At 39.5% G+C, this 27,761-nt stretch overlaps 1 protein-coding gene across 3 annotated transcripts in view; it reads right to left on the bottom strand.

Annotated features, from left to right (window-relative positions):
- Positions 1-27,761, bottom strand: part of PALS2 (protein associated with LIN7 2, MAGUK p55 family member) — a 197,961-nt gene that overhangs the window by 149,421 nt on the left and 20,779 nt on the right. The window contains exon 2 of one of the 3 annotated variants that reach the window (XM_055314735.1): positions 27,309-27,538. The exons of 1 other annotated variant lie outside the window; for it this stretch is intronic. The gene's annotated coding sequence lies outside the window, so the exon portion shown is untranslated. The remainder of the gene's footprint in view (positions 1-27,308; positions 27,539-27,761) is intronic. One more of the 3 variants, XM_055314737.1, reaches the window with a different exon arrangement.

The following is a 27,761-nucleotide window of genomic DNA, read 5'->3' as shown; positions in this document are numbered from 1 at the left end:
CTCAAACACCCCATGCATCTATTTGCATAGCTTTAAGGGACTATATCTGCAGGATAAATTGATGGTCATTGAGTGTGATGAAGATTTGACTGACACCACCAAATGGTCTTTAACTTATAAGAGGGTAAGAAACAATATTATTGTTCTATGTCTTCCCTTCCACTTTTTGTGCTATTGTTGTCATAAATTTTACTTGTACAAATGGGATAAAGCCATGCTCCATTGTTATCATTTTTGTTTAAACAGCCTATATCTTTTAAAGAGATTTAAATAATGAAAAGTCTTTTATTTTACCCACATCATTCCCATTTTGGATCTCATCTTTCCATTGTATTTCAGTATGATATCATTTTCTTTCTGTCTGAGGAGTTTCATAACTTTTCTTATAGTTAATTAATTACCGATGCTGCTAATTAATTCTTTTAGCTTTTGTGTCATTTGCATGTCTAAAACAGCCTTTAATTTGCTTTCACTTTTGAAAGATATTTTCCCTGGGTATAGAGTTCTTTCAGTATTTCAGATGTTCTACTTCCTTCCACCAGCATTTTTTCCCAGTGACATATCTGTTGATATTAAGTTTTCTTCTTCTGCATGTAACATATCTTCTTTCTCTGGCTGATATTAAGATCTTTTTATTCATCACTGGTTTTGAACAACTTTATTATGATATGCCTTGTTGTAACTTTATATTTCTCATATTTGGAGTTAGTTGGCATTCTTAAATCTGTGGGTTCATAGTTTTCATCAAACTTGAAAAAATTTTGATCATTTTCCCAACAAATATTTTTCTGCCTCTCCCCCCTCCTTAGAGGACTCCAATCTCATGTATATTTGGCCCCTTGAAGTTGTCCTATAGTTCTCTAATGCTCTGTTTATTTTTCTGATTCTCTCTTTTCTCAGTGAATTTGAGATAGTTTCTATTGCCGTGCCTTCGAATTCTCTAATATTTTTCTTCTGCAATGTCTAACTTGCTATTAATTTCTTCCAGTGTATCTTTATTCCTACTTAGTATAGTCTTCATCTTCAAGTTTGATGTGGGTCTTTTTGTGTCTTCTACGTCTCTAATTTTTAGATGTATGGAGGGTATTTATTTAATAACTGCTCTGTTATTTATAATAGTGTTGCCAATTCCAACACTATTATACTTTATAAAAAGATTTTATTTATTTGAGAGAGAGAGCATGAGCAGGGGATGGGACAGAGAGAGAGGGAGAAGCAGATTCCCTGCTAAGCAGGGAACCTGATGGGGGCTCAATGTGGAGCTTGAGCCCAGGACCTTGAGAGCATGACCTGAGCTGAAGTCAGACAGTTAACCAACTGAGCTACTCAGGCACCCCTTAATACTAATACATTAATCAGCAGTGTGATTAATTTGTCTCCTCATGATGAATCTTATTTCCTTCTTTTTAATGTGCCTGTTTGATTTGTCATTGGATTCTAGTCATTAGGAATCTTACCTTGCTGGGTGCTATATATTTTTGTATTCACATTGGGCTTTGTCCTGGAATGTAGATAAATTACTTGAAAACAGTTTGATACTTTTGGGTCTTGCTTTCAAGATTTGTTAGGTGGGACCAGAGCAGCGCTCATTCAAGAGTGAATTTCCTAGTAGTGAGGCAAAATTCTTTTGACTATTCCGCTATGTCCTGTGAATCATGAGATTTTTTAGTATGGCTGCTGGGACAGGCCCCATGTGAGTGCCAGGCAGTGTCTACTTCAATCCTTCAGGGGGTCCTTTTCCTGGCCTCTCTGTCTTTCCTCTCATGCATGTGCTAATCAGTACTCAGCTGAAGACTGAACAGGGACCTCCCTCTGCAGATTTCTGGAGGTTCTCTCTGTATGCAGCGTTTCCCTTCTCTTTATTCTATCCTGCAAATTCCAGATGCCTTAGTCTCCCTGGATTCTCTGCACCACCTTTTCTTTTCTTATTTATTCATGAAAGATGAGAGAGAGAGAGAGAGAGAGAGAGAGAGAGAGAGAGGCAGAGACACAGGCAGAGGGAGAAGCAGGCTCCATGCAGGGAGCCCAACGTGGGACTCGATCCCTGGACTCCAGGATCACGCCCTGGGCCAAAGGCAGGCATTAAACCGCTGAGCCACCCAGAGATCCCCACCTGCACCACCTTTTCAATTCAGGTTGCTCTGTAGGCTCTGCCTGAGTCCCCATGCCTGGCCAACAACCTGGAAACTCTCAAGGCAGAAGCTGGACAATCCTGTGGCTCACCTCATTTCCTGTCCCACCTTTCAGGAATCACTCTTCCCACTGACTGACGTCTAGTGTCATGCAAATCACTATTTCCTATAGTTTGTTTAGTTTTCAGTTGTTTCAGTGTGAGGACAAATCTGGTCATTGCTAATTCATTTGGTTGGAAGCAGAAGTCAAAACCACACTGAGATTCTACGTTTTCTTTTAGGTCCTAGTCAGGTTGAAACATTCCCCACCCTCCATCCCAACATTTGTTGGTAACTTCAGTTTTTCCTATGAATTGTCCATTATTGTTGCTCATTTTTATTGGAAATTTAACATTTTTTTTCTTATCAATTTGTCAGAACACTTTATGTATTGTTTCTTGGCTCACGTTATTCAGTCTAGACAATGAGACAACAACTTGCCATTAGAAATTTATTTTGTTGTGAAAGCCTCACATGAAGGGTTATATAAGTCAGAGTTTGGTTCTTATTCTTTTCTTGGTCCTAATTCACTTCAAAGAGAGTATAATCCACTCTCACTGGTTAAGAATGGCTCGCTACAGCACCAGTAATTCTCAAGAGAGAAAAAAAAACCCACCCCCATCAACCTGCCCCTACTTAGAAGGTAGGTATACCAGTTTCTCCTGCAGGGGCTCAGGGAAATGCATAGCTTGAGTAAGTCCCTGAGGTGATTTTCATAAACCTGTTAAGGTGGTTGCCTCCTTTCTGTTAAGATACACTGATATAACCACCAATTATTAGAGTAGTGATTACTTATTAGAACCCTGGAAGGTAGCAGGGGAGGTGTTTAAGCCATTTTCAGTATTTCTAAAAGCCTGATGAATTTTTAGTGTTTCTAAATGTCTAAAGGCATTTACAGATGAAAAAGCTGACAGATAAATGTGAACATCAATTCTTTGCTTTTACCTGGAATTATATCAACTGAGTGTACTAACACTGGCTACCTCATGCTGATTTAGAGACACAGATGGGTAGGTATATACGTATTATATAGCTGATGAGTAGAAAATTAGGAATGAATTCATTTTATTTTACAAGGGAGGTTTGTTTGATATTGTTTAATAGATACTACCTTTCAAAACATGCAATCCCTGAAGGAAAAGAATAAATAAATATGTTCTTGATGGTGACAAAGCTGAAAACTACTGTATAAGCCACATCTTTGGATTTCTTAAGCACAGAATTGTATCTGGAGTCACATTCTTCAACAATACAACTTGTGAGAAGCAAATTGAATTAGATGGAGGGAGAATCAAGGTCAACCCTTTTCTTATAAAGACCCGAGAAGTGGTTGTTTTCTGTTATTCCTTAGATTCTCTTTTTCTTACTTGCCAAGTCATGTCACACACAACCTGAATTTCATTCCTTTCCCAGACACTGGGTTCCAAATCTTCTTGCCAGAAAAAATCTCCACAGTGTTGCCCCGCTGGGCTTTTCAAAAGCATCTCACAAGCAGAGTGAAGCTTCTCACATTTCTAAAATATCTAAGTTGCATAAAGTGGTCAAGCTCTTTTAGTTCTGGGGAACACATGTTTTGTATTAAATTTGTGTGTGTGTGGTCAAAGTCACATAATGTAAAATTTAACATTGTGACCATATTAAAGTATACAATCTAGTGCCAGTAAGTACATTCACAACATTGTGCGACCATAACTACTACCTAGTTCCAGAATGTTTTTAAAATCCCAAATGGAAATACTGTGTATTACAGCTACAAAGTTAAAAGACGGATAAATGGTCATAGTAGAGAGGTTTTTAGAGAATCTCTGTAATTCTTCCCCTTTAAGAGGAAGGAGGTTTTTCTTTGTTTGTTTGTTTGTAATTTTCAGCTACAATGTTCAGAGGCATCCCATCCAAAAATGTATCTTGTCTATCTCAAAATTTGAAATCAATCAGATGAAATAATTCTAATGAAAATAACTGGTTACAATTTTAGGTATTAAAATACCAATACAAACATCAAATTGAATACAGTCCAATAATACTTCAAACACACTCATGCTCTGTTTTCTTTTCTGTTGGTAGAATGTCATTTTGAATACTTGTATAGCCTCTTCAAAATCAAATAGCTGAGTGGTATTGTTGGAAGCCCTGTCTGTGAAGCACTTCTGGTCACATTTTCCCCCTCTTAGGGAATGGAGCTACTCACTAGACCAAGACAAAAACCTGAATGATAGCTCCACCCATCTAGACTCATTCATTTGATACAGATATTTATTTGAATGTTTCATCATGTACCAGGCATCAGCCAATGCTCATCAATACAGTGGAGAATAGGCACATTAGAGCCTGTTCTTTCCCCTAATTCTTTCCCCTCATTTATATCTGATTCCCAGTTATTCTGAGCACTCAAGATGTAACTTCATCCTTTCTTTCTGCCTCTTCATTCAGAAATCAAATTATATTCAGTGTGTAGTGGGAAGCTTAGTTTAGTCAAAAAGATAAAGTATCACCTTCTTGAGAAAGTGAAGGTTAGGCTGAAATCAGGATGAAACATAAATTAGCCAGGGACAGACAGATGAGTCCAATGTTCTAGACAGAAAAAACAGAGTTTTGGAGTTCCAGGAACAAATGGAGAACAAGAGCTTGGTCCCTTGGAAGAACCAGAAGAAAAGTTACCATGACTGGAATGGGAAGACCCAAGGAAAGGGGTGCCTGGGTGCTTCAGCTGATTAAGCAACAGACTCATGATTTCTGCTCAGGTTATGATCTCAGGGCCGTGAGATTGAGCCTGGCATTGGGCCCTACAATGGGTGTGGAGCCTGCTTGGGGTCCTCTCTCTGCCCCTCCCCCTTTCTTTGCTGCCCCTTCGTCTCCCCCTTCCTCTACCCTTTACCCATTCATGAACTCTCTCTCTCTAGAAAAAAAAAAAAAGAAAGTAAAGATGGGTAGAAACTGGGTGGGAACCTGGGACCTAATTGAGCAAGGACTCATGAACCCTATTAAGGATTTTGGCTTTTTTGCAAGGACAATGGGATGCCAAAGCAATGTTTCAGTAGAGAGTGAATTGCTTTGATTTCCATTTTTAGTTGGCTGGTGAAATTGGATTGAGGGGCTTTTGGCAGGACTGATGCACGGTATCAGAGAGAGATGATGGTAACTTCAATGCAGTAATAGAATGAGGAGACGGAAGAAAGGTTGGATTTCATTCCCTCCCAAGTCCCTGTTTGGAACTGTGGTTAGAGTAAATTATCCAAATTACCAACATTCCCTAGAGCTGCCCTGCTTGAAACTGTTCAATGATTCCTCACTACTTCTGGATGAATCATAAGCTCCTTGAAATTTTAGGCTTTTCCTAGGCTAGTTCCAGTTTATCTCTCTGGAGGTCTTTTCACTTTCCTATCACTTTACTATCTATAGTAAGCTTCAACTTTATTGAATTTCCTTGCTGTTCACTGAATGTTCCTTATGCTCTCTTATACCAGGCTCTCTCTTTCTTGGAGGGCCCTTGCACCCAACTCTGTGTTTAAGGTCTTGGCTTATTCATGACCTCTCTTCGTTGACTCTTCAAGACTGGGGAGGGGTCCTTCTATGTTCCCACAGAGAACATAGTCCTTTCTCTACAGTAGTGCTTTGTGTATTTTCTTATCTCTTTCCCAATATACTGTAAGCTCTTAAGGTCAAGGATCTCCACATTTAAATCACCAGCACAGAGCACAAGACTTGAATATTATATAAGATCAGTAGGGAATGGATGCATGAGTAAGTGAAGAAATGACGGCACTTTCAAAGACCTGTTATGACAATTAAACATGAAGTCTTCAAAATTTAATAGGATTGCTTTGCCAATTTTCAAGGACCCCAAAACTCAGGATCTATGGAAAGACATACTTAGTTTAGAACAGATCAGTTCGTAGTCAATTAAATTGCAAATATCTGTAACTCCAACATTGTTCTGGCAGAGTGCTGATCTCCATGGTGATTTGGAATATTCAGCATCAATATTCGGACACCAGATCAAATGAGCAATTTTTTAATCCTTGTAAAACTTAAAAGTTTTAAATAAATATTGCTTTTATTATAAAGCAAATAAAGATTATTTAAATCTGTAGGGGTTGAACACTTTCTACTGCTGACACATTCCAGGAGTTTTTCTGGTAACAGGGAGTTAAAAACTGGAGAGTCACATTTTATCACCTAAAAACAATTAGGTAGGGGGAATCAGGGCAGAGAGATGATAATTGAGCCAGCTAAAGTTTTGAGAACATCCGCAAATGCCTTAAAGCTCTTAACAGTCTGCAAGAATTTTGGTGTTTATAGTTCATTTCAAACACCTGGATCCTTTTATGGAAAATGCTGGATATTTCATTTAGACAGACTTTGAGTAATATTCTATCAATACTCTGGAAGCTCCCCTCCTAATTCTATAAGTTTCCATGGTAACGGATAGGGCTGATACCAGGAGGTAGCAGAGGGCAAAAAAAAAGCACAAGGTCAGAAGCCTTAGAGTCATTTTTGACTCTTCTTTTTTCAAAATCCACATTTAATCCATCAGGCATTCTGTTGGCTCTAACTTCAAAGTATATCCGGAGCACTAAATACCACTTCTTACCTTTACCACTACCATCTGGGTCCAAGCCATTATAATCTCTCAGTTGCATTATTGTGATTGCCTTCTAACTGTTCTCTCCACTTCCTCCCTTACTACTCATCCCTTCATAATCAATTCTCAACACAGCCCTCAGGACAATCCTTTATAAATGCATCAGACCATATTAATCTTCTGTCCCAAACCTCCATCACTCCATCTCACTTAAAGTCAAAGCTAGAGACCCTCAGATGGTGTGGTAGCCAGCCTCCCAGATGGCTATCATTGATTTTCACATCCTGATTTTCATGTCTTTATACCTTTGCATGCAAAATTAGCATGTGACTTGCAAGTTTAGGACTTAAAGAGGCATTGCAGTTTTTGCCCTGGTCTCTTAGAGTGCTTGTTCTGAGGGAAGCCAGTGAACATGCAGAACCCTCCAGCAGCTTCCTGGAGACAGCACATGGAAGAGACCTGAGTAGCCCAGGCAACAGCCAACACCAACTTGCTAAGTGTGTGCTGAGCCATCCTAAAAGTGGATCTTCCAGCCCCCATCAGGTCTTTGAATGACTGCAGTCCCACCTGAAATCTAACAGAACCTCATGAAGAACTCCAAGCCAGAAGTGCCCTGCGGAACCATCCCATATTCCTCATACACAGAAACTGTTGGGGGTGGGGGAGGGCAGGATAAGTAGTTATTGCTGTTTTAAGCTGGCAAGTTTTGGGATGATTTGTTATGCAGCAAAGGATAGCTAATACAAATTTCTTCCGATGTGGACTCCTGTACCTTTCCAGCTTCCCCTGCAACTTCTCTATCCCTCTCTCATTTAGCTTTGCTACACACTCACTCCACTTTAGGGTATTTCTTTGTACTTACTTCCCTTTTTCTGGACTGTAGTATTCCCAGAGGTGTCCTCATAGTTTCCTCCCTCATTTCCTCCAGGTCTCTGCTAACACAGCCACTGCCTTGCATGGTTTTTCTTCTCCCTTTTGCCCACCCAATGTTTTCATTATACTTACCAACATCTGACAAACTACATATTTACTTATTTGTATATTTTTCTGTCTTTTAGAAAGTAAACTCTATAAGGATAGGAGCTTTTTACATTTTATTTCATATTGAGTCCCCAGTCCCTATCTATTGCCTGTTACTTAGAAGCACTTAATGAATATTTGTTGGAAATATTGAATGCAGGCAAGAATAAAGGGATGAATTGGGGAAGTACTATTAATTTAGAAGGGCTGTAGAAAATTCTATGGTAGGTGCCTGGGTGGCTTAGTTGTTTAAGCGTCTGCCTTTGGCTCAGGTGGTTCTAGGATCAAGTCCTGCATCAAGTTCCCTGCTCTCCCTTCTTTTACCCCTCCCCTCTGCTTATGATCTCTCTCTCTCTTTCTCTCTCTCTCTCTCTCAAATAAATAAATAAAATCTTAAAAAAAAAAGAAAATTCTTATGGTAACAAGGACTTTTTGTTGTATTCCAATCCTGCCCTATAGCCTAGGTATACTGGGGTCACATGCCAATTTCTTTCAGTTGTATATTTTAGTCAATAACACTGGTTTATTAGAATTGTAGCAATATTATAAAAATTGTTATCCTCAAAATGCTACTGGCAAAAAATGTTTTGTGACTAAATAACACTTGGAAACACTAGGAATCATACCCTCTTCTAGCGGATTCACAGTGCACTTGCATATAAAAGGGACCTAGAAGTCCTGTAATGAAGAAACTTATTTGCTTTGTTTCTCAGTATTTCCCAGATTTACTTGCCTAAAGAATACTTTCTTTTTAATATGGAACTCGAGATCTAATTTATAGCGAATATTCATTGAGTTCTTCCCACATGTCAAGCCCTCTACCTATCACATCCTCTCAATAACCCTGTGAGGCAACTATTACTATCATCATCCCCATTCTACAGATGATAAACTAAGGCCCGGAGAGATTAAATACATTGCTCAAGGTTACACAGTTAAGTGGCAGGAACTGGATTCACAGCTAGATGGTGTGACCACTACTGTGAATAAGCTTGAGCTCCTTAACTACTGATACTACTTTGAAGATTTACCCTTCCTATTAACATTAATAGCAATCAATGACCTTGCCCTTCATATTCAGAAAACACATCTCAGTATGTTTTTCTCTATAATAAAGAATTTGTGCCATTCTCCTATTAAGCCTATTTTCAAATACTTTGATTACTGATAAGCACTTACTATGTTTCTAAATTTATCTGTGGTATAACAAGAGAAGGTCTCTAGCTAAAGAACTCTCATCCAGTGATAGAAATTCACAGGATATCAGAATATAGAAGATTATCTGGCTTTTGGTCCAGAGGTCATGTAGATTGGTCATTCTCCAAGTGTGGTCTCCAGAGCAGCAGCATTAGCATCACTAGGGAACTCCATAGGGATGCACTATCCTGGGCTTATGGAATCAGGAACTGTGTGGCTGGGGCCCAGCTCTAAGTGGTTTCATAAGACTTCCAGGTGACTCTGACACACTGCCAAGTTTTATGTGGTTCTTTTGTGCACCTGTGTGTAATTCAGCCCATTAAGATGAGAGGAGGGGGTCAGCATTCTCTTTTCTCATGTGTGTTTGTGCCCGAATATTCTAATTGGTGAATTTAATAGGACTTTTATTGACTCTTTAAAATATATTTAGTCATACATCCGGTCTACTTTGCTTAAGTGATTTTCTCAGGTGGCAAAATAAAAAGAAACACTGTGAAATTTCCTTGGCTTTTAAACAGAATCTATTTAAGGTAACAGATAAAGGGCCTTCTTTAGAATCCAAAAGAAATGCATTTAATTCATGGTTCAACTTTATTACAGCTAATAAGGTAGTTATGTTTCCTTTGTCTGGCAAAACGATAATTGCTTTTTAATATCTTGCTTTCCTTTGTTGTAAAACACTCAAAAGAATATGCATCACACAATATACAGTGGTATGCCAGAGCTGCCTGGACTGGCCAGGGAGAGCTGCTTATGTACATGTCATCCCATCTTTGTCCACAGTGGTATCACACTGGTAGCTTGAAATCACCAATAGGAGTATTTATACCATAGAAAGTGGCAAATATTACAAAACAGGACTACTTTTTATCTTTTTTAATTCAGAAAGTCAACTGTTAAAAGATTTACCAGCAACTACTGAAACCATGTAAAAGAATGCTCAATTGAATCCTTATCTGTGATAGAGAAAAATAGGAGGGATAAGTGATTATTTATATAGGACTACTTAATTCAAAAGAATACTATGTAGCCATTAAAATCTTTTAAAAAAGGGGGGATGGGGACACCTGGATGGCTCAGCAGTTGAGCATCTGCCTTTGGTTCAGAGCATGATCCTGGAGTCCCGGGACTGAGTCCCACATATGGCTCCCTGCATGGAGCTTGCTTCTCCCTACCTATGCCTCTGCCTGTCTCTCTGTGTCTCTCATGAATAAATAAAATCTTAAGAAAAAAAAAAGATTCCAGTTGACAAATTTAAAAAAGAATACTATGCAGCCATTAAAAAAGAATCAGGCTATGTCATTGAAAGGCATTACTGTTGAGTGAGAAAAAATTGCAGAACAATACGTACACAATGATGCTTTTATAAAATATAAACAAATATAGATGTATATGTGTGTGTATATCATATATTATATGTTACCTGGTAACATGTTGCTCTTACTAAGTAAGAATTAGGGACACAGAACATCAGGGGTTTTTTGCTATTTATTTTATATATTTCTGAAATGTCTGAGTTTTTACAAAATATATGCACTACACACATATATAGGCTTTGTGATGAATAGGTTTTGTTTTTGTGTGATACATTTTTAAAAACCACTGCTTTTGATGGAGTGATTTTTGTTCGTAAGTGCTTATCTTTGGCTCTCCCACTAAACAGTGAATTGCTCAAGGACAGGACTCTATTTTTTACTTACTTCTTTCTGGCTCCCACACTATCTGGGTATACAGAAAGAATCTCATAAGTGCAAGTTGCTAAATGGAAAAATAGATAAATCATTAATATCTGCAATAAAGTTGTCTGGCTATCTCTGCACAGCTCATTTGCAGAATAAGTCATTTTTACATAGTGCGGTACCAGCTGGGGATGTACGATCCAGAGAGACAGATCTAACTGGAGAGTGGAGATTGATGGGACCTCATTAGAGGAGCCCTTGACAAGAGCTGTAAGACTTTGGCTTTCTTCATTGTGCTAGGAGGAGCTATGGTATGTTCCTGAGTAGGACACAAAGCGGAAAGAGGTTATCATTATGTAATGAAATAGTGAGGGGTGGGGAGACCAGATGTGGGGTGATGGGCAAGGCAATACATGGTGCTGGTGGCAGTACAGACACGAGGTGGGAAGTACTTGGACTACGGGTGTCATGGTATCTACCACCCCTTGTTTTATAATTATAGAGAAAAAGGTGCATTTTTGAGAACTTTTGAAGGGAAGAAATAAGACCATGGTGACTGAATAAATAGGGAGGAGAGAAGAAAAGATTACAGATGATTCTGAGATTTTTGGCCTGGGCATCTACATGTAGTCAAGAAATGTAGCAACTGGGAGGAAAAGCAATTCTGAAAGATGAAACAATAAATGTTGTTTGGATGCACTGAGTTGTAGGCGAGTTAGGGGCCTACAGGTAGGCCTGGTTATATTAAGCCAATAGTGAGAATCCCACTTTTTCTACCACCTTGAAAATTCCTGGTTCAGGGTTGGGCAAATCTATGCCAATCTGAACTAATGTGAGATGAAGGAAGAACCCTCCTCATTTTTGAGAGAACCATGGAAATCCAGCCTCTTCCACTGGATATAAAGGAGAAAGTGGGCATCCCTGATTGTTATCACTGTATTCCAATGAGTATGAGAGTGTCATATTTGGGAAGAGGCATTATGGATAGTGGAGCAGAGAAAGAGAACCTTCTTCCTTGGTAATAAAGCTGACCTGCTGGATCACTGGCCCTGACGCCTGTTATGCTAGTGGAATAGGAATTCCACTTTTAAGTCATACATGTCTACACTGTTTAAGGCAGTTGGGCTTTCTATTGCTTGTAGTTGAAGTCATCCTGATGGATCCATGTGGGCTTCAGACCAGGTTTGATCCAGGCTCTGGCTTTGTGTACCCCTATAATTGTCTTGGCCCTGCTCTCTCTCTCTGTTTGCTTTGTTCTCTGATGTCAGGGTTCCCCACCAAAACAACATCATTGGGAGATCTAACAACCTTTCCATCCTTATATCTACCTCTATCTTTCTGTATATAGATATCTCTACATCTATCTGTCTATTCTATCATCTATCTATCTATCTATCTATCTATCTATCTATCATCATCATCAACATCATCATAATTTACTTAAAGGATTTAGCTCACACAATTGTAGGGGTTGGCAAGTCCAAAATTTTCAGGACAAGCCAGCAAGCTGGAGACCCAGGGAAGGGGTGATGTTGCAATCTTGAATTCAAAGACAATCTAGAGATAAAATTCCTTCTCTGGGAAATCTCAGTCATTTCTGTCAAGACCTTCAATTAACTGGGTGAGGCTCACCCATATTATGAAGGGTGATCCACCTCATTCAAAGTCTACTGGTTTAAAGATTAATCACATCTGAAAAATACATTCACAGCAATATCCAGACAGATGTTTGACCAATAACTGGGCACTATAGTCTTGCCATGTTGACACCAAAACGTAACCATCTTAGTAGTAATCTGGCTTCCAGCAGTGTCCAGGAACTACACATTTCTTCATCATCAGAAATGAGACCACCTCTGTCCCAATTTTTCTAAGAAAGCTTTGGATTTCCCTTAGATTACACTGGTTTAGGTCAGGTGCCAACATTTAAACCAATCACTGTGGCCCTGGTCAAATGTGATGATTGGCTTAAGACAATCAGGGCCCGCCTACAGCTAGCCCAGAAGTATAATAACTGCGTGGTGGAATGACATAACTACATGGAAAACAAGTTTACTGACTAGAGGGGAATGGAATATGGATGGTGGATAAACAACCAAAAGTATCCACCAGGCTGACCAAACATGAGGAGGAAAGATCCATCAATCATAATACCAGCTTAGTCGTTTATGGCAAAAATAGAAATGTAACCAGACTAGAAAGCTTGTGTCAGCTAATCAGTACATTTTATGCTCATAAGAAAGATTCACAAGAAGCCAAATTGTGATCAGAAAGTTGCTTGGTGAGCATGGAATCCAATTTAATCCAATTCATTGCAAACAAATATTTATTGAATGTCTACTAGGCAGGATGAAATCAACAGCTGATGTCATGAGTTATGATAGACTGATATCCTCATTTATACTGTGGGGCTGCATCTCCAAGTCTGGAAGCTGGGATGAAAGATGTACTGTTAAATCCTCACTTTCTGCTCCTACTGTTTTAACCCTTAGGCTGACATGCTCTTGTAGCAAAGCAGTCCTTCTACAGACTGAGTATACTACAATTGAGAAGATTTCAACTTTTGTACATTGCAATCACCTTCATTGATTAGGATTTATAGGACTCCTCACTCATCCCTAATACATTTCAAAACCTTGACATGAAGTTATAGAGGCACTTTGTTGCTGCAAAGACATTGTGACTGTCATAACCGTTAACCCCCCAATTGATTCTATGCACAGCATCCAGAGGGAATCTTCTTTTAAACAGATAATTTTAGACCAGTTTTATGTCTATAGCAAAATTGAGTGAAAGGTACAGAGATTTCCCACATATCCCCTGCCTCCACACATACATAGCCTCCCCCACTACCAACCTTCCTGCCTCCCAGCCCCCACTGCCAAAGTGGTATATTTGTTACAATTGATGAACCCACAATGACACATTATTCTCATCCCAAGTCCAGAGTTCAGTTATTGTTTACTCTTGGTGTGTGTTCTGTGGATTTGGAAAGATTTATTGTGGCATGTACCTAACACTACAGTGTCATACAGAGTAGTTTCACTCTCCTAGAAATCCGCTATGCTCTGCCTATTTATCCCCTTCTGTCCCCTAACTCCTGGCAATCACTGATCTTTCAGTTGTCTCCATAGATTTGCTCTCTCCTAAATGTCACACAGTTGTTATCCTACAGAAGGCGGTCTTTTCCCACTGGCTTCTGTCGCTTGGTCATATGCATCGAAGCTTCCTCCATGTCTTTTCATGGCTTGAGAGCTTATGTCTTTTTTCACCAGCAATGAAAGAGAGTTCCTGTTGTTTCACATCTTTGCCAATATTTGGTGTTGTCAGTATTCCAGGTTTTGGACATTTTAATATGTGTGTCTCATTGTTGTTTTATTTTTCATTTTAATTTCTTTTAGATTTTATTTATTTACTCATGAGAGACATACACACACACACACACAGAGATTGAGAGAGAGAGAGAGAGAGAGAAAGAGAGAGAGGCAGAGGCATAGGGAGAGGCAGGCTCCCTGCGGAGGAGCCCGATGCAGGACTTGATCCCAGACCCTGGGATCACAACCTGAGCTGAAGGCAGACACTCAACCACTGAGCCACCCAGGTGTCCCCTCATTGTTGTTTTAATTTACATTTCTCTGATGACAGATGATGTGGAGCTGGATTAATTCTTTAAAAACAGAATCAGATCCTGTCACTGTCTTGTATAAATGGCTTCCTGTTATCCTTCATATGAAATTCAACACTTGTACATTAGCTTCAAGGCCCTTGGCTTCCCTTTACTTGCCCCTCACAGTGTGAGTCCCCACCTTGTACTTGTGTTATTTTCTCATCTCTTGGCCTTTGTACATGTGATGTCCTCTGCTTAGAACACTTCCTCCTCTTCATTTGTTTAACTCCTATTCATCCTTTAGGTGTTTAACTGTCACTTCCTCCAGGAAACCTCTCTCACCACCTTGTCCCTTCTGGCTATTTGCTTCTGCTATGCCTCCTCAACCCCTAGTTTCCATACATCTCCCATTCCAGCACTCAGCACTTCATCTGTAGTTTGATTTTCTACTAGACTATAAGCTTCTTGAAAGTAGAGGTATATTTGTATTGCTTACATTTTATTCCTACTGCCCAGTTTTGTACCCACAACAAAAAAGTATTCAATAAGTATCTGTGGAACAGAGAAGGAAGTGAGGGAATAAAGAGATGAGTGACCATCATTACTGATATATTTATCAAATGCATATTCTGGGCAAGGCATGTGTTAGGCTCTTGGAGGTACAGAAGTTTTGACTTGGCTCCTCTGAATAACCTAATTAGTAAAATGGATGTCAAAAACATGCAATTCACAATAGAAAAGAGCCTATTTTAAATGCGGAGTGTATCACATAGATAAATCGTGTAGAAAAATCACATAGAGGATTTCTCAACCTTATCATAACTATTAACATTTTAGTCTGGATGCCATCTTGTTTGTTATTGGAATATTCAGCAGCATCTCTGGCCTCCACCCACTAGATGCCAGTAGCACCCCGCCCCCGGTTTTGACAACCACAAATGTCTACAGCCCCTGTTGAATGTCCCCAGAGTGGCAATATCACCCTTGTTTGATGTAGAAAGGATGGATTATGGTGTAGAGTGAGGGTGGTGGCTTCAGAGTTGGGGCAGAAGTTTGAGACACACAGAGTGCAGGGAATAGCTTTTCTGGTTGTTTCATGTGGAACCAAGAATGTAAAGGAAGCAAGTGAATCTGAAGCCTGAAAGACTGGAGAATATACTAGATAGGTAATGTGGAAGGAGGAGTGGGGTGAGGAGGAAGGGAACAAGGCAGCATTCAAATCTGCTCAGCGGCTGTATGACTTTAGGCGAGTACCTTAATTTCACTAAATCTCAATTTCATCATCTGTAAAAGTGGGACAGTGATTATATCCACTTCATAGGGGTATAGTGAGGATTAGATACGGTAATGTATTAAAGTGCTTCATATGGTTCTGGGCTCAGAGCAAATGCAACGAATGCTAGCTACCACTCTTAAGCTTTGAAAAAAATGTTGGAGACATATAGAACTAAATATGCAAACTTTAAAGTTCTAATTAAAAATTGGAACCCTTAGGTTAAAAAATTAAATTAATTCAGTCTAAATAAATCTAAATAGGCTTAGTAAAACTTAGTAAATTATTATCACAGAGAAAACACACTGGCATAAACACTGTAGAGCTATAAAATCAATGTGTGAGAAAGGAGTTTCCAAAGTGAATCATGTGTTAAATACTTGACTTTTCCTTATCTAGTTTTTATCTAGAATATGGAGATTTCAGAAGTTCCAGGAACTAGGCTGCTCAGACTTGTTTGGGTTTTCAAGGTGGTTTCATGTCTACTCAATTTCATAGGGTCACTGAAACCAATTAGGATAAAGGTTGTATAATGATGTTGGGGATGCCAGTCTTCTGAATTCGAAGCAGATGTGCTGGTGTCTCAAGCCTCACTGTGGCTCTCATAGACCTCAGCACACATATATCCGTGCATGAGGTAGCTCTATAAATGTTTGTGGGATTAAGTTGGATTGCCCTAATGAACTTCAAACAAGACTTCAGGTGACTTCGAATTAAACCAAACTGGCTCCCCCAGTCTCTTGTGGCTCATTGTCAAGGGGAGAGAACACATTTCACATCTTCTGTGAAAGGAAAAAGGCTGCTGGCTTAGACACAAGTCTTATTTTGTGCTTCAGTTACAAGTTAAAAATCCATCTTCCAATGGTCCTGTGATTCATTTGCTTCCCAGTGTTTGTTAAATGAACTTTGTGGTTGCAATTTGCATCGTCCGTTTGTTGTTTCAAGGCAGACCAAAGAATGCCACTAAATGATTAATACAGGGCAAAACCCAGATACAGGATGGCTATAAACAAAAAAACAAACTCTCAAGTAATGGACTATGTTTTCAGGATTTGTTTTAAAGAGCTGCTGAGATCCTTTCCTCTATGAGAAGGCCAAAAATACCAAGCTGAGATTTTTATCACAGTATTTTCTGAATCAATTCAAGCTCTGTCGATGAGTCAGTAAGTTTCTATTATGGGCTTCATAAAAATTCAATGCAGTCATGTAAACAATGAAGCGGGTTTTTTTATGAAAAGCAAATAAATATACTTTGATTGACTGCTAATTGCTTTGTAGAGGTTGGATAATTTCTTGTTCTAGGATTTCCCAAATGTCTTTCATCCCTAAGAATGTTATTTTCAAGCAGAATAAATCCATCATATTTTTGAAATTCAGAGCTAAAGAGAGAGAGAGAGAAAGAAAGAGTGAGGTTTTCAGAAGTTTCTAATTATGGCTCTTGGAATATAGTCATGATAGAAAGATTCTATATATATTTTTTTTTTACTCAGAGTTCACCACCTTAACTTCCCCTCCTAGGACTGACTTTGACTTCCCTATAGCGAAAATCAACTTTCTACTAGTCATTTACTAATCATCTTTTTTTTTTTAAGTGAAAAGCCTTCGATTAGAATCATTTTTTAAGTAGTCTGCCTCTCACTAGGAACGTTGATTCTTTCCATTCCTTCCTTCCACTAACTGCAACCAACCCTGCACATTTCTGCTCCATCTGCTTCCAAACAATGACAGACAAGACAGTGTGTCTTTCAGGCATGCTGATGACAAACAGCCAGAGACAGGTGACAATGAGCACCAGCTCAGGATGTTTTGTCACTGAGATTTTGAAGTTATTCAGCTCTGATATACTCGGAAGGGAAATGAAATCTGTAGAGGGTGTTCTGGACTAAGAGGAAAGGTCTTTGCCTCCCCTGTGCTGTCCTGGAGAAAGTCACTCATTTGGGAAGGAGGCTGTCAGGAAAGGGAATTGGAAGCTAGAAGGCAGAAAAACCCAAAGTATTTAATGAAAATGATATCATTCAATACACAGAGCATTTTTACTGGGTACAAAGTATAAGGAACTCAATTTCTGATGAGACACCTTTAAGGAATAAGCATTTTGGGACACATGGGAGGCACTGAGTAAGTATCTGTTAAATGAATGAATAGCTGAACTGAACTGTGGCAAATTCACCCAGCTTGGCTCTTGTAATCTATAAAGTCAGGACACATGATGTATTGTGACAAGTTACAAAACAAAAACACATATAGCAACTAATTGGTTAACAATTATAAAATATCAGGGTTCTGGAGTGATTTTTCTTTCCTCTTTTTTTTTTATAAAGAAATTGGAGCTGATTCAAGGTTATGTTTGTAACGCTCCACTCTTCCATCGTAATATGATTTCTTTTGATAGTTACTGATGTGCTGTTCTACTTGTGCTTACAAATGACTGTGCAATGTGTGATCCAGCTACTTCTGTGTATTTTTTAATTTTACCCATGAATAAATTTTTAACAAGCAAGAAGGCAAGGGTAGATGAAGGGTGTATGTAAAGCACATCTATATCTGCATTTCATGAGAGCAAGAACGAGGCTATGAACATATCTGTTACTAATGACACAAGAGTTACAATCACTGAGTCAATAGTAACCAAAACAGTATGGTACTGGCACAAAGACAGACACGTAGATCAATGGAACGGAATCTGGAATCAAAGGCAGAGCAATGATGCAAGTAAAATTTGCAATAACATTCTTCATGTTAATAACATTAAAATTGTATGTTTTATTTTCTATATTTAACAATAGAAACACAACATCTTTGTATTTGTTGTCTAGTGGTATTCACGGACATTATTAATTTTAACTTGGGAATAGAGGTCTAGAGAAAAATGGAGACTTGGAAAATGTTCAACCAAATAGTTTGATTAGGCACATTTACTATTGAAAGCCTTTAAGTGACTTATTTCATTACTTATATATAAGTACCTTAATAGATGTTATTTTAACAATATAAGTGCGTGGCACTATTTATTTCACTGCAGAATCAGATTTGAGGGGGAATCAAAATTTTGGGATACCTCCAAATGTTTCTTTTTTTTTTATAAAGGTTTTATTTATTTATTCATGAGAGACAGAGAGAGAGGTGCAGAGACACTGGCAGAGGGAGAAGCAGGCTCCATGCAGGAAGCCTGATGTGGGACTCAATCCCGGGTCTCCAGGATCAGGCCCTGGGCTGAAGGTGGTGCTAAACCGCTGAGCCACCCAGGCTACCCCACAATGCTGTTTTGTATGCTTATCTCATACTGCACTTTCCAGAGTGGAAAAAATAAGATTAAAACCTCCTGAGAGGCAGGAAAGTCAAGTAGTTAAGAGCACAGGTTTTGGTGCCAGACTGCATGGGTTTAAATTCTACCACTTGCTAGCTGTGGGACAAGACAAACAGCTCTCTGTTCCCCAATTTCTGTATCTGCAAAGTAGGATTAAGAATATGCCAATATAAGAACAAAGCCTGAGGTATTGCAATCCCACAAATTTCAAAATATACTACAAAACTATAGTAATCAAAATAGTATGGTACTGGTACAAAAATAGACACATAGGTTAATAGAACAGAATATAGAGACCAGAAACAAACCCACAGTTATGTGGTCAATTCACCTATGACAAAAGAGGCAATAATATACAATAGGGAAAAGAAAGTCTCTTCAATAAATGATGCTGGGGAAACTGGACCGCTACATACAAGAGAATAAAACTGGACCACTTTCTTACACCATACACAAAAACGAACTCAAAATGGATTTAAGACCTGAAAACATAAAGCTCCTGGGTAGTAACTTCTCAGACATTGGCCTCAGCAATACAGTTGACCCTTGAACAACACGGGTTTGAGCTGCACGGATCCCTTCTATGTGGAGTTTCTACAGGACACCACCGAAAATGTATTTTCTCTTCATTACAATCTTCTTAATAATATTTTCTTTTCCTTAGCTTGCTCTATTGTAAGTATGTAGAACATATACAAAATATATTATGATTGACTATGTTGTTAGTAAGGCTTCCAGTCTATAGTAGGCTATTAGTTAAATTTTTGAGGAGTTAAAAACTATAGATGGATTTTTTATTGTCCAAGAGGTTGGTGCCCCAACCTCCATGTTGTTCAAGGGTGAGCTCTATTTTTCTACACGTGTCTCCCCAGGGAAAGGAAACAAAAGCAAACACAAACAATTGGGACTACATAAACTAAAAAGCTTCTGCACAGTGAAGGAAACTATCAACACTAAAAGGCAACCAAATGAGTGGGAGAAAATATTTACAAATGATTCATCCAATAGGAGTGAATATCCAAAATACATAAAGAACTCATACAATTCAACACCAAAAAAACCCCAATCTAATTAAAATGGGGGGAGAACCTGAATAGACAATTTTCCAAAGAAGACATACAGATGGCTAACATTTACATGAAAAGTTGCTCAAGATCACTTATCATCAGGGAAATGCAAATCAAAACCATAATGAGATAGTACTTCATGCCAATGACTAGTATCAAAAAGATAAGATATAACAAGTGTTGGCACGGATGTGGAGAAAAAAGGAACCCTTGTGTACTGTTGGTGGGATTGTAAATTGGTGCAGCCACCAGGGAAAACAGTATGGAGATGCAGGTTTCTCAACAAATTAAAGACAGAAATACCACATGATCTAGTAATTCTACTACTGGATATTTACCCAAAGAAAACAAAAACACTAATTAGAAAAGATATATGCATCCCTGTGTTTATTGCAGCATTATTTACAATATGCAAGATAAGGAAACATCCACTAATAGATGAATGGATAAAGATGTGGGGTGTGTGTGTGTGTGTGTGTGTGTGTGTGTGTGTAATGGAATATTACTCAGCCATAAAAGAGAATGAGATCTCACCATTTGAGATAACATGGATAGACCTAGAGGGCATTATACTATGTGAAATAAGTCAGACAGAGAAAGACAAATGCCATATGATTTTATTATATGTGGAATCTAAAAAACACCACAAAGAGGAACCGATTCATAAACACAGAGAACAAACTGGTAGTTGCCAGAGGAGGGGAGGGTGGGGGGATAGGTGAAGAAGATTAAGACGCACACATTTATAGTTATAAAATAAATGAGATGTGGGGGTGAAAAGTACTGCATAGGGAGTTTAGTCAATAATATTGTAATAACTTTATATGGTGACAGATGGTAACTACATTTATTGTGGTGGTTATTTTGCAAGGTATGTTTGTCTAACCACTATGTTGTACACCTGAAATTACCATAATATTAGTTGAAATGTCAACTATATTTCAATCAAAAATAAAAACATAAATCAATTTTAAAAATATACTAATACACGCAAAGCACTTAGAACACACACGGCACATAGGAGGGGTTCAGTAAATAGAAACAATAACTACCTAACAATCTCTATCATTTGATATTCATCCAATCATCTTTATTACAGACTTAAAAAAAAATTCTGAGGTCTTTGTTAAAGCACGTAGCAACAAAAATCATTTCACAACTCAAGATACTTCTGAGTTAGACTCTATATGTAGGGCCTCTGGCTACCCAGCTCCACAAAAATACCCTCTTCTGCTAAATCAGCACTAAGGGAATGTGTTTTTGGTAACAAGCACAACTCATATGCCCTCTCACCTCATGAATCCTTTTTGCTGTAGGTCTGGATTAAGTATTACAATCCTTCAGTGAAAAGAAAATGGAATAGTGTGCTTTCCCTTTCAACTCCTCTTCCCTTAAAACGGCTCTGAATGCCTCACTGCCATCCCTGTGGGAACATCAAATTCCTGGCAAATTAAGAAAAAAGAGTTATGTTCGTGGCTCCTTATTATCTGGCCAAATTGGTTTTAATTTTCTGTTGGCAAGAGTTGTGGTCTCAGGAGATTGCACAACTTGCTGTGTGTGAGCTGAATCTGGAATAGGGGGCACTGGTTTTCATCTTGGAGGTTTTAGCACTCAGGATATCACTGGGAGAGAACAAACAATTCAGCGTTTGTCTTGGTGAAGACGGAAGAGCAATGTGAGGGAAATCTCCCGCTTCAGACAGACCCCAAGCTGAACGCAAGATGAGCACATCTCACAAGCAAATACGCAGAGTGCGGCCGCAGGTGCTGACCCCCGTGTAGGACTGCTTCCTGCTGAGCTGCGGTGCCTGGGCAGGCATTCCTCCAGCATTTGGAGGCAGAAGGAGGCAGAGGGGTGTGGAAACCCTTACAACATCCTAAGATTCAGTTCTGCTGGAGCCTGTCTCACAGCAATTTGCAAACTAAAACATCTTACCCAGAAGGGGACTCTTGTACTGCCTGGATTTTAAGTTCTCTGAATTGCTTGGTATAACTACGCACAGATCAACGTGCCCTGAGCTGAGATGTGTAACCATAAAGCCGTGAAGAGGGCTGCCCACATATTTCTTTCTGGAGGTGATGTCAGAGCCTGGCTCTACCGATTCACTCCTCTGCCTCACATCTGTATGCTGTGTTCATCTTGCACAATGCCAGCCGAGTTGTGCTCTGCAAACTAGATCACCCTCACAGGCGCATACAAACCCACCTTCAGGGAGGGGGTGCTCTTCAAAAGCATCACTGCTTCTCATCTTGGGTGCCTTCACTCAAGTTTGCTGAGCTCTAAGTGGAAACTGGACAGGTTTGGCCACAGCCAAAAAATGTGAACAGAGATGTTTATTTTTAAGTGTCTCTTATCAGTCTTTGATGGAGCTGTCACCAGAGGGTCCATTTCAAGCTTATTCTCTGAAAGCCATGGCAGCCTCGGCGGCCCCTCTTTGCTCAGTTCTGCACCAACCGCCCCCACCCCCGTAAACCACCCCCCCCCCCCCCCCCCCCCCGCCGCCCGACTCCCAAGACAGCAGAAAAGCGTTTTGGAGCTTATTGTGCAGTTTCCCCTTGGACCACAGCCCCGGCAGGCTACTGAACAAGAAATTCTTCATCTAGCCAGGCTAATTTACAAACATTGTGTTGTTCTCTGCCTGAGGTCTTATTTTCATCAGAACTTCTAGAAACCTACATTGTTTGCATCCAAGCTTTCATGTCCCTCTGTATTAAGAATGTCTTAATTTTTTCCTCATTAATATTTAACATTGTTAGTCTATTTCTAAAGTAGGGTAAGAAGATCTGAGACTGTTCAGGTGTAGTTATTCAGTTCTTGAACTCTGAGGCACAAACACCTGCAGGACCTTCACCCCAATCTGTCCCTGTTCAGAGAGGGGCTCTTAGCTGGGAAATCAGGCTTCTCTGACCTAGGATGCATCCCTAGCAGAGATGCAAAGATGCCAGCCTGGGCTTCAAAATGCTCTCTCATTATTATGCCACGATATCTAGTTTATCTGTCATTGTACTTTGGTATCTGTCAGTTAAAGGAATAAGGTATTGCAGACCATTCTAGTCCAGAGTCATTAAGATATTTTTACTCTAAAAAAATATGCACTTTGGAGGCTTGGCATCGTGGTTGGTATCTGTTACTTAAAGACTTAACAGCACAGAAGACAAGCGCTTATGGTTTGATCTTCTGGTAAAATTCCTTGACATTTCCCAAGTCCTGGGTCTCCAATAGGTTTCATAAACGATTGTAGTTCAGACAACTGCAGCACAATTTCCAACAAAGGAAAAACTGGTTCAATTCTATATGCACATTTCTATTACTTTCATATGGAGGTTATGTCGATCTTGCTTTGCTATGAAATGAAATGACTTCTGCACAATATTGCACCTGGAAGCTTAAAAAGCTAATAACCTGTTTCTATACCGGTGTGTTTTAGAATGATGAGCCAGGCAAAGGATAAAATTGGACCAACTGCAGACCCGTTTCCAAATAATAAGCAATGTTTTACGAATTGTCCTTTATAAGGAACCAAGCCCAAGGAGAATGTATTCAGAGCCTAGATGAGAAGGTAGATGTTGAGTTTTGTATATTTTAAGATGTGTGAATGTTTTAAAGAGCAGATGGTTTTACTGAAAGATGATGTGAATCCTGGCTGGGCTGGAGAGAGAGCTGCAGGGTTGAAGCATCTAACATCCAATCTTCTGCATAAAAACAGCTTTCAAAAATTAAGCCATTTGTGAGTTTTACTCAGGGTTTAAGAGACTTAGGGGGAAAAAAAAATCAACCAAAGGGCTTGTTTCTTCTTTCATTTTTTTCCTCCCTCTGTAATCTCTTTAAGGATGAGAACAAGACAGAGACACATATAAGCAAACAGTGAGGACGTCACTTGTGTTTACTCTCTTGTTTCAGGTGCTTCTAAAGGAAGATTTCTGAGTTCTACAGATGCCAAGGTGGACTCCAGCTGGATTTGGATGTCTTGGCCATTTGAGCTGCCAGATGGAAAGCTCTTGTGCAATAGGTGCTTTTCTTTGAACAATCCTATTGCTTCTCCCTCCCCCAGCCCCTTGGCCGGATCCCCTCAGGGGATTTCCGACCAATGTGAAGACTCCAAAGAGATGAAGGACTGCATAAAGGAATCCAGTTCTCAACAGAGGGAGAGAGGAAATATAACCCAGTGCTCTTCCAAATTCAGAATCTTAGATCCAAATTCTGGCTCTGAAAATGACTTGCTGTGGAAACCAAGAAAGGAACTCAATTTCTATCCGTTACCTTTCTAATCTGAGAGCAAGGGCTAAACCAGCTCAGAAGTTCCATCAAATATTGTGTGACTAATGGATGGTGCTTTGACATTTGATATTATATCCACAATATTAATCATGAGTCTGGATTTAATGGAGTTCAAAGGGATGAGACTGAGGACTTATACCCAGGGACAGTTTAGGAAAAGGTAATTTGTATGGAAAGCAAATCCAGATAGGGCCTCCAGAATAGGATTGCCATATAAAATATAGAACAGTTCTAAGTGCTTTTTAGAATTTTATATAAAGACAAAAATTTTCTTAGCACCAATATGTCCCAAATATTGCATGGAACATACTTAAGAATTACTAATTCTAGAAATTATTTGGCATTCATCTGGAATTCAGATTTAAGTGGGTATACTGTGTTTTTTATTTTCCACATCTGGCAGGCATAATTTACAACAGGGGTTTGGCCTGAAGAACAGGAGAAGGAAGATGATAGAGACCATGGGCTCTCCAAGCAGAGGATTATTCTAAGTTGAGAAGTCTGAAGTCAGGGTTGGGGAGGAGTTTCTAGAACAATTAGGACAATTCAGGCTTTCATGTATGTGTTATGCTTCAAAATGTCAGATTCTGCAATTCAGCCTACCCCCACCACCTCCACCCTGCCCTTTCTTTTTTTACCCAGGGAACAGATTAAAGTGAATTTCTTCTTGGAGGAATTGTCAACTCATTCATCATTCCTCAAATATTCACTGAGTACTGATCATGTGTTAAATACCATGTTGGTTTCTGAGGAGTAGGAACAGATGAGCACAGCCCCTGCCTTCATAAGAGCACCCGGTCGGGGCGGACCAAGATCAACTTTTCCCTTGCTTTTGGAAGTCTAAATCTGTCTCCTGGGTTCAAAACCTCAACACCCCCTTTTTTTTCCTCACCTGCAATTAGATACCTGCAGGGGACAAATTAGATTCTAGAGGTAGAAGAGAAATAAACAGAATGTAGTTCTTGAGTACAAGAATCTAATGGCAAAACGAAACCCTAATGCCAACAATTATTTTAAAAAGGTGAAATATGACAAGAACAGTTAAAAAGGATGGAGTGGGGGAGGGATTAGAGGAGACTTACCTCAGTTTGGGGACATAGGAAAGTTCCTTATAGGAATCTGAGATGGGCAAGGAATGCTGAGCTATTCCCTTATAACTCTGGCTTTAGAATCATATAATCATGGCATCAGAATTAGAAGTCTACATATCCTAAAGCATTTTCCGTAGCCTCCTTCACTGAGGATCATTTGAATTTGAATTTTCATTTGAAATTCTCTATCTTCCTAAGAAGTCCATTCCACTGTTGGAAAACTAATTGTTAGAGAATCAAAAAAGCGGAGTTGAAATCTGCTGCCTCTAAGCTTCCCTCATTGATTCTACCTCTGTCATCTGCCCTACTTAAGACTTTCATCAAATACCCGGATGAAGATACAGAACACAAGCTGACCAGTTTTTCCCATGATGGAAGCAAACACTGCAAATGACACAGAGAAAATTCTAGGCCAGTAAGAGGAGATGTAATATGAATACATGCAAAATCCTGCATTTAGATTCAAAAACCTCAATTAGAGAATAGAAGAAAACTGGCTTGATAGGAACTCCTGTGAAAAAGACCTAAGGGTTTAAATTAATTCTTAACTTAATATGAGCCAACAATGTGATGTGACTGCTAAAGAAGCTAATCATCGTGAACTGCACAGCTAGAACAGTGTCAAGACCATAGAAACTAATAGCCCCAATATAACCTGCCTCAGTCGATCATATTTATATGACGTGTTCAGTTTTGCATGCTTCATTTTAAGAGGTTAATGTATATAAACACTATTGCCATCACACCTGGCAAGGTGGCCCCACTTGTCACAAACATCAGTACAGAAATACTTTTCACCCCCTCTAACTTTGCATCCCCCCAATTTTTTGAAAGATCGGAATTGGCTGATCAAATGGGAATTTGGGGAAAGGGACACATGTGTGAAAACTAGACTTTCCCCCAATCTCTCCTGAAGACAAAGGATGCTGGACCAAGAACATGATGGGGTATCAGAGCAGGTATTGGTTAGAAGAAAATTATAGTCTCTGTTTGGAAACTGGAGAAAGAGCCAGGCAGCTCTGTTTATTGTTGGCTACTCCAAACCTTCCAAGGCAGGTGTCTAGGTGACTGGGCCTCCCAGCTGACTGTATTCCTGTGAAGAGTAATTTTGGGAAGAAGCACTTAGAACTGCCTCAAATGGAAAAGTGAGTGAATTAGCCTGCTGGGCTCCCTGTGGTGGAGAGGACTGGGGTGACCAGGCCTCGTATTTGCCCTAGGCCTAGGACCCATTTCCACCTTGCCCTTGTTCAAGCAGATCTGTGCCACCATTTAGGAGACAGCACGACTTTTTTAGCCTTTGGATTTCAAGGGTGATTCCCCACCTGGCTCTGGAGCACTGGGTGAGAGCATGCGCTGGCATGAGCGTGACTTAGAACTTATAAATATTTAGACATATGGTAAGTGGTCTCCATTTATATTTGTTTACTCAGCCTATAAATGTCGGGATACAGGTGAGACATAACAATGCCTCTAGTTTAGAGAAAGAACATTTCCTCTATTGTGGTTATAGTGATTTCCTCAAACAGCAGACCTGACCATTTGCATCCCTCACCACCGCTCACCTTTTTTTTAACAATCTATGTAAAATATATTCCATGTCTATGTAAGATACCTAGTACGGAGGCTGGCATGCAGTAAGTGCTCAGTAAATGTTTGCTTTTTTCCCCTTTTGCATTCTTTTCCCCACCTTCCAAGCACAACTAAAGATAGCACATTTTCACAAGCTTCACCTTGATTTGAGCTTTGAGATCCTTTTGAGTGAGCACACACACACACTCAGGCAGGATTCTCTTTCACTGACCCCTTCATTCTTTGTGAGAGACCTATTGTTCCCTTTTAGCATATCTAGTCCTGAGTTTCATTATAAAATTTTCATTCCTACCTTTTCTCTAGTCATTTGAAAACAAAAAATCAGTGCACATTTTTGAGTATGTTTCCATTTTCCTTTGTATCAGGGTGCTTTGATTTTAGGTTGCAGAAATAGTGTCTGAAAGCAAGAGGAATGGATTTTTGAAAGGATGCTGGGGGGTACTCACATACTTGAAGGAGAAAGGATACCTCACAGGTCAGGAAGAGGAGTAGTCAGGCCACCTCTAGGAATTCAGGAAAGGCTTGCTTATTGAGTAACAGCTTCAACTGCCTGCCTGTGTGGCTTTGCTCCACACACATGTCCTGGGAGTGAGAGTGGCCACTGTGATCAGGAGGGTGTGAAGACCTGTGATTAGCAGTCCCACCAAAACTTCATGGGTTTGGACAGTGCAGGTCCCTAAAGGAGAAAAGCTAGTGAGAAAAACCTACACATACCCACCCCATTTTCTTGGCAACGTTTGAAATGACCGTGGAGGTATCCTTCATTTCCATACTGTTTGTTCATACGGAAGGCTAGAAATATAATTTCTTTTGTGACTGCCTGTTGCCTGCTCTAAGCTCAGCCTGCTTTGAATCTTCAAGATGTAGGGAGCATGAGGGGAAGAACAGATTTACATGGG

The sequence above is a fragment of the Nyctereutes procyonoides genome, unplaced genomic scaffold, assembly GCF_905146905.1.
Source record: "Nyctereutes procyonoides isolate TBG_1078 unplaced genomic scaffold, NYPRO_anot_genome, whole genome shotgun sequence".
NCBI lineage: Eukaryota > Metazoa > Chordata > Mammalia > Carnivora > Canidae > Nyctereutes > Nyctereutes procyonoides.
Note: the sequence above shows the minus strand (reverse complement) of the source record. Positions and strands in the feature narration are given on the sequence as shown.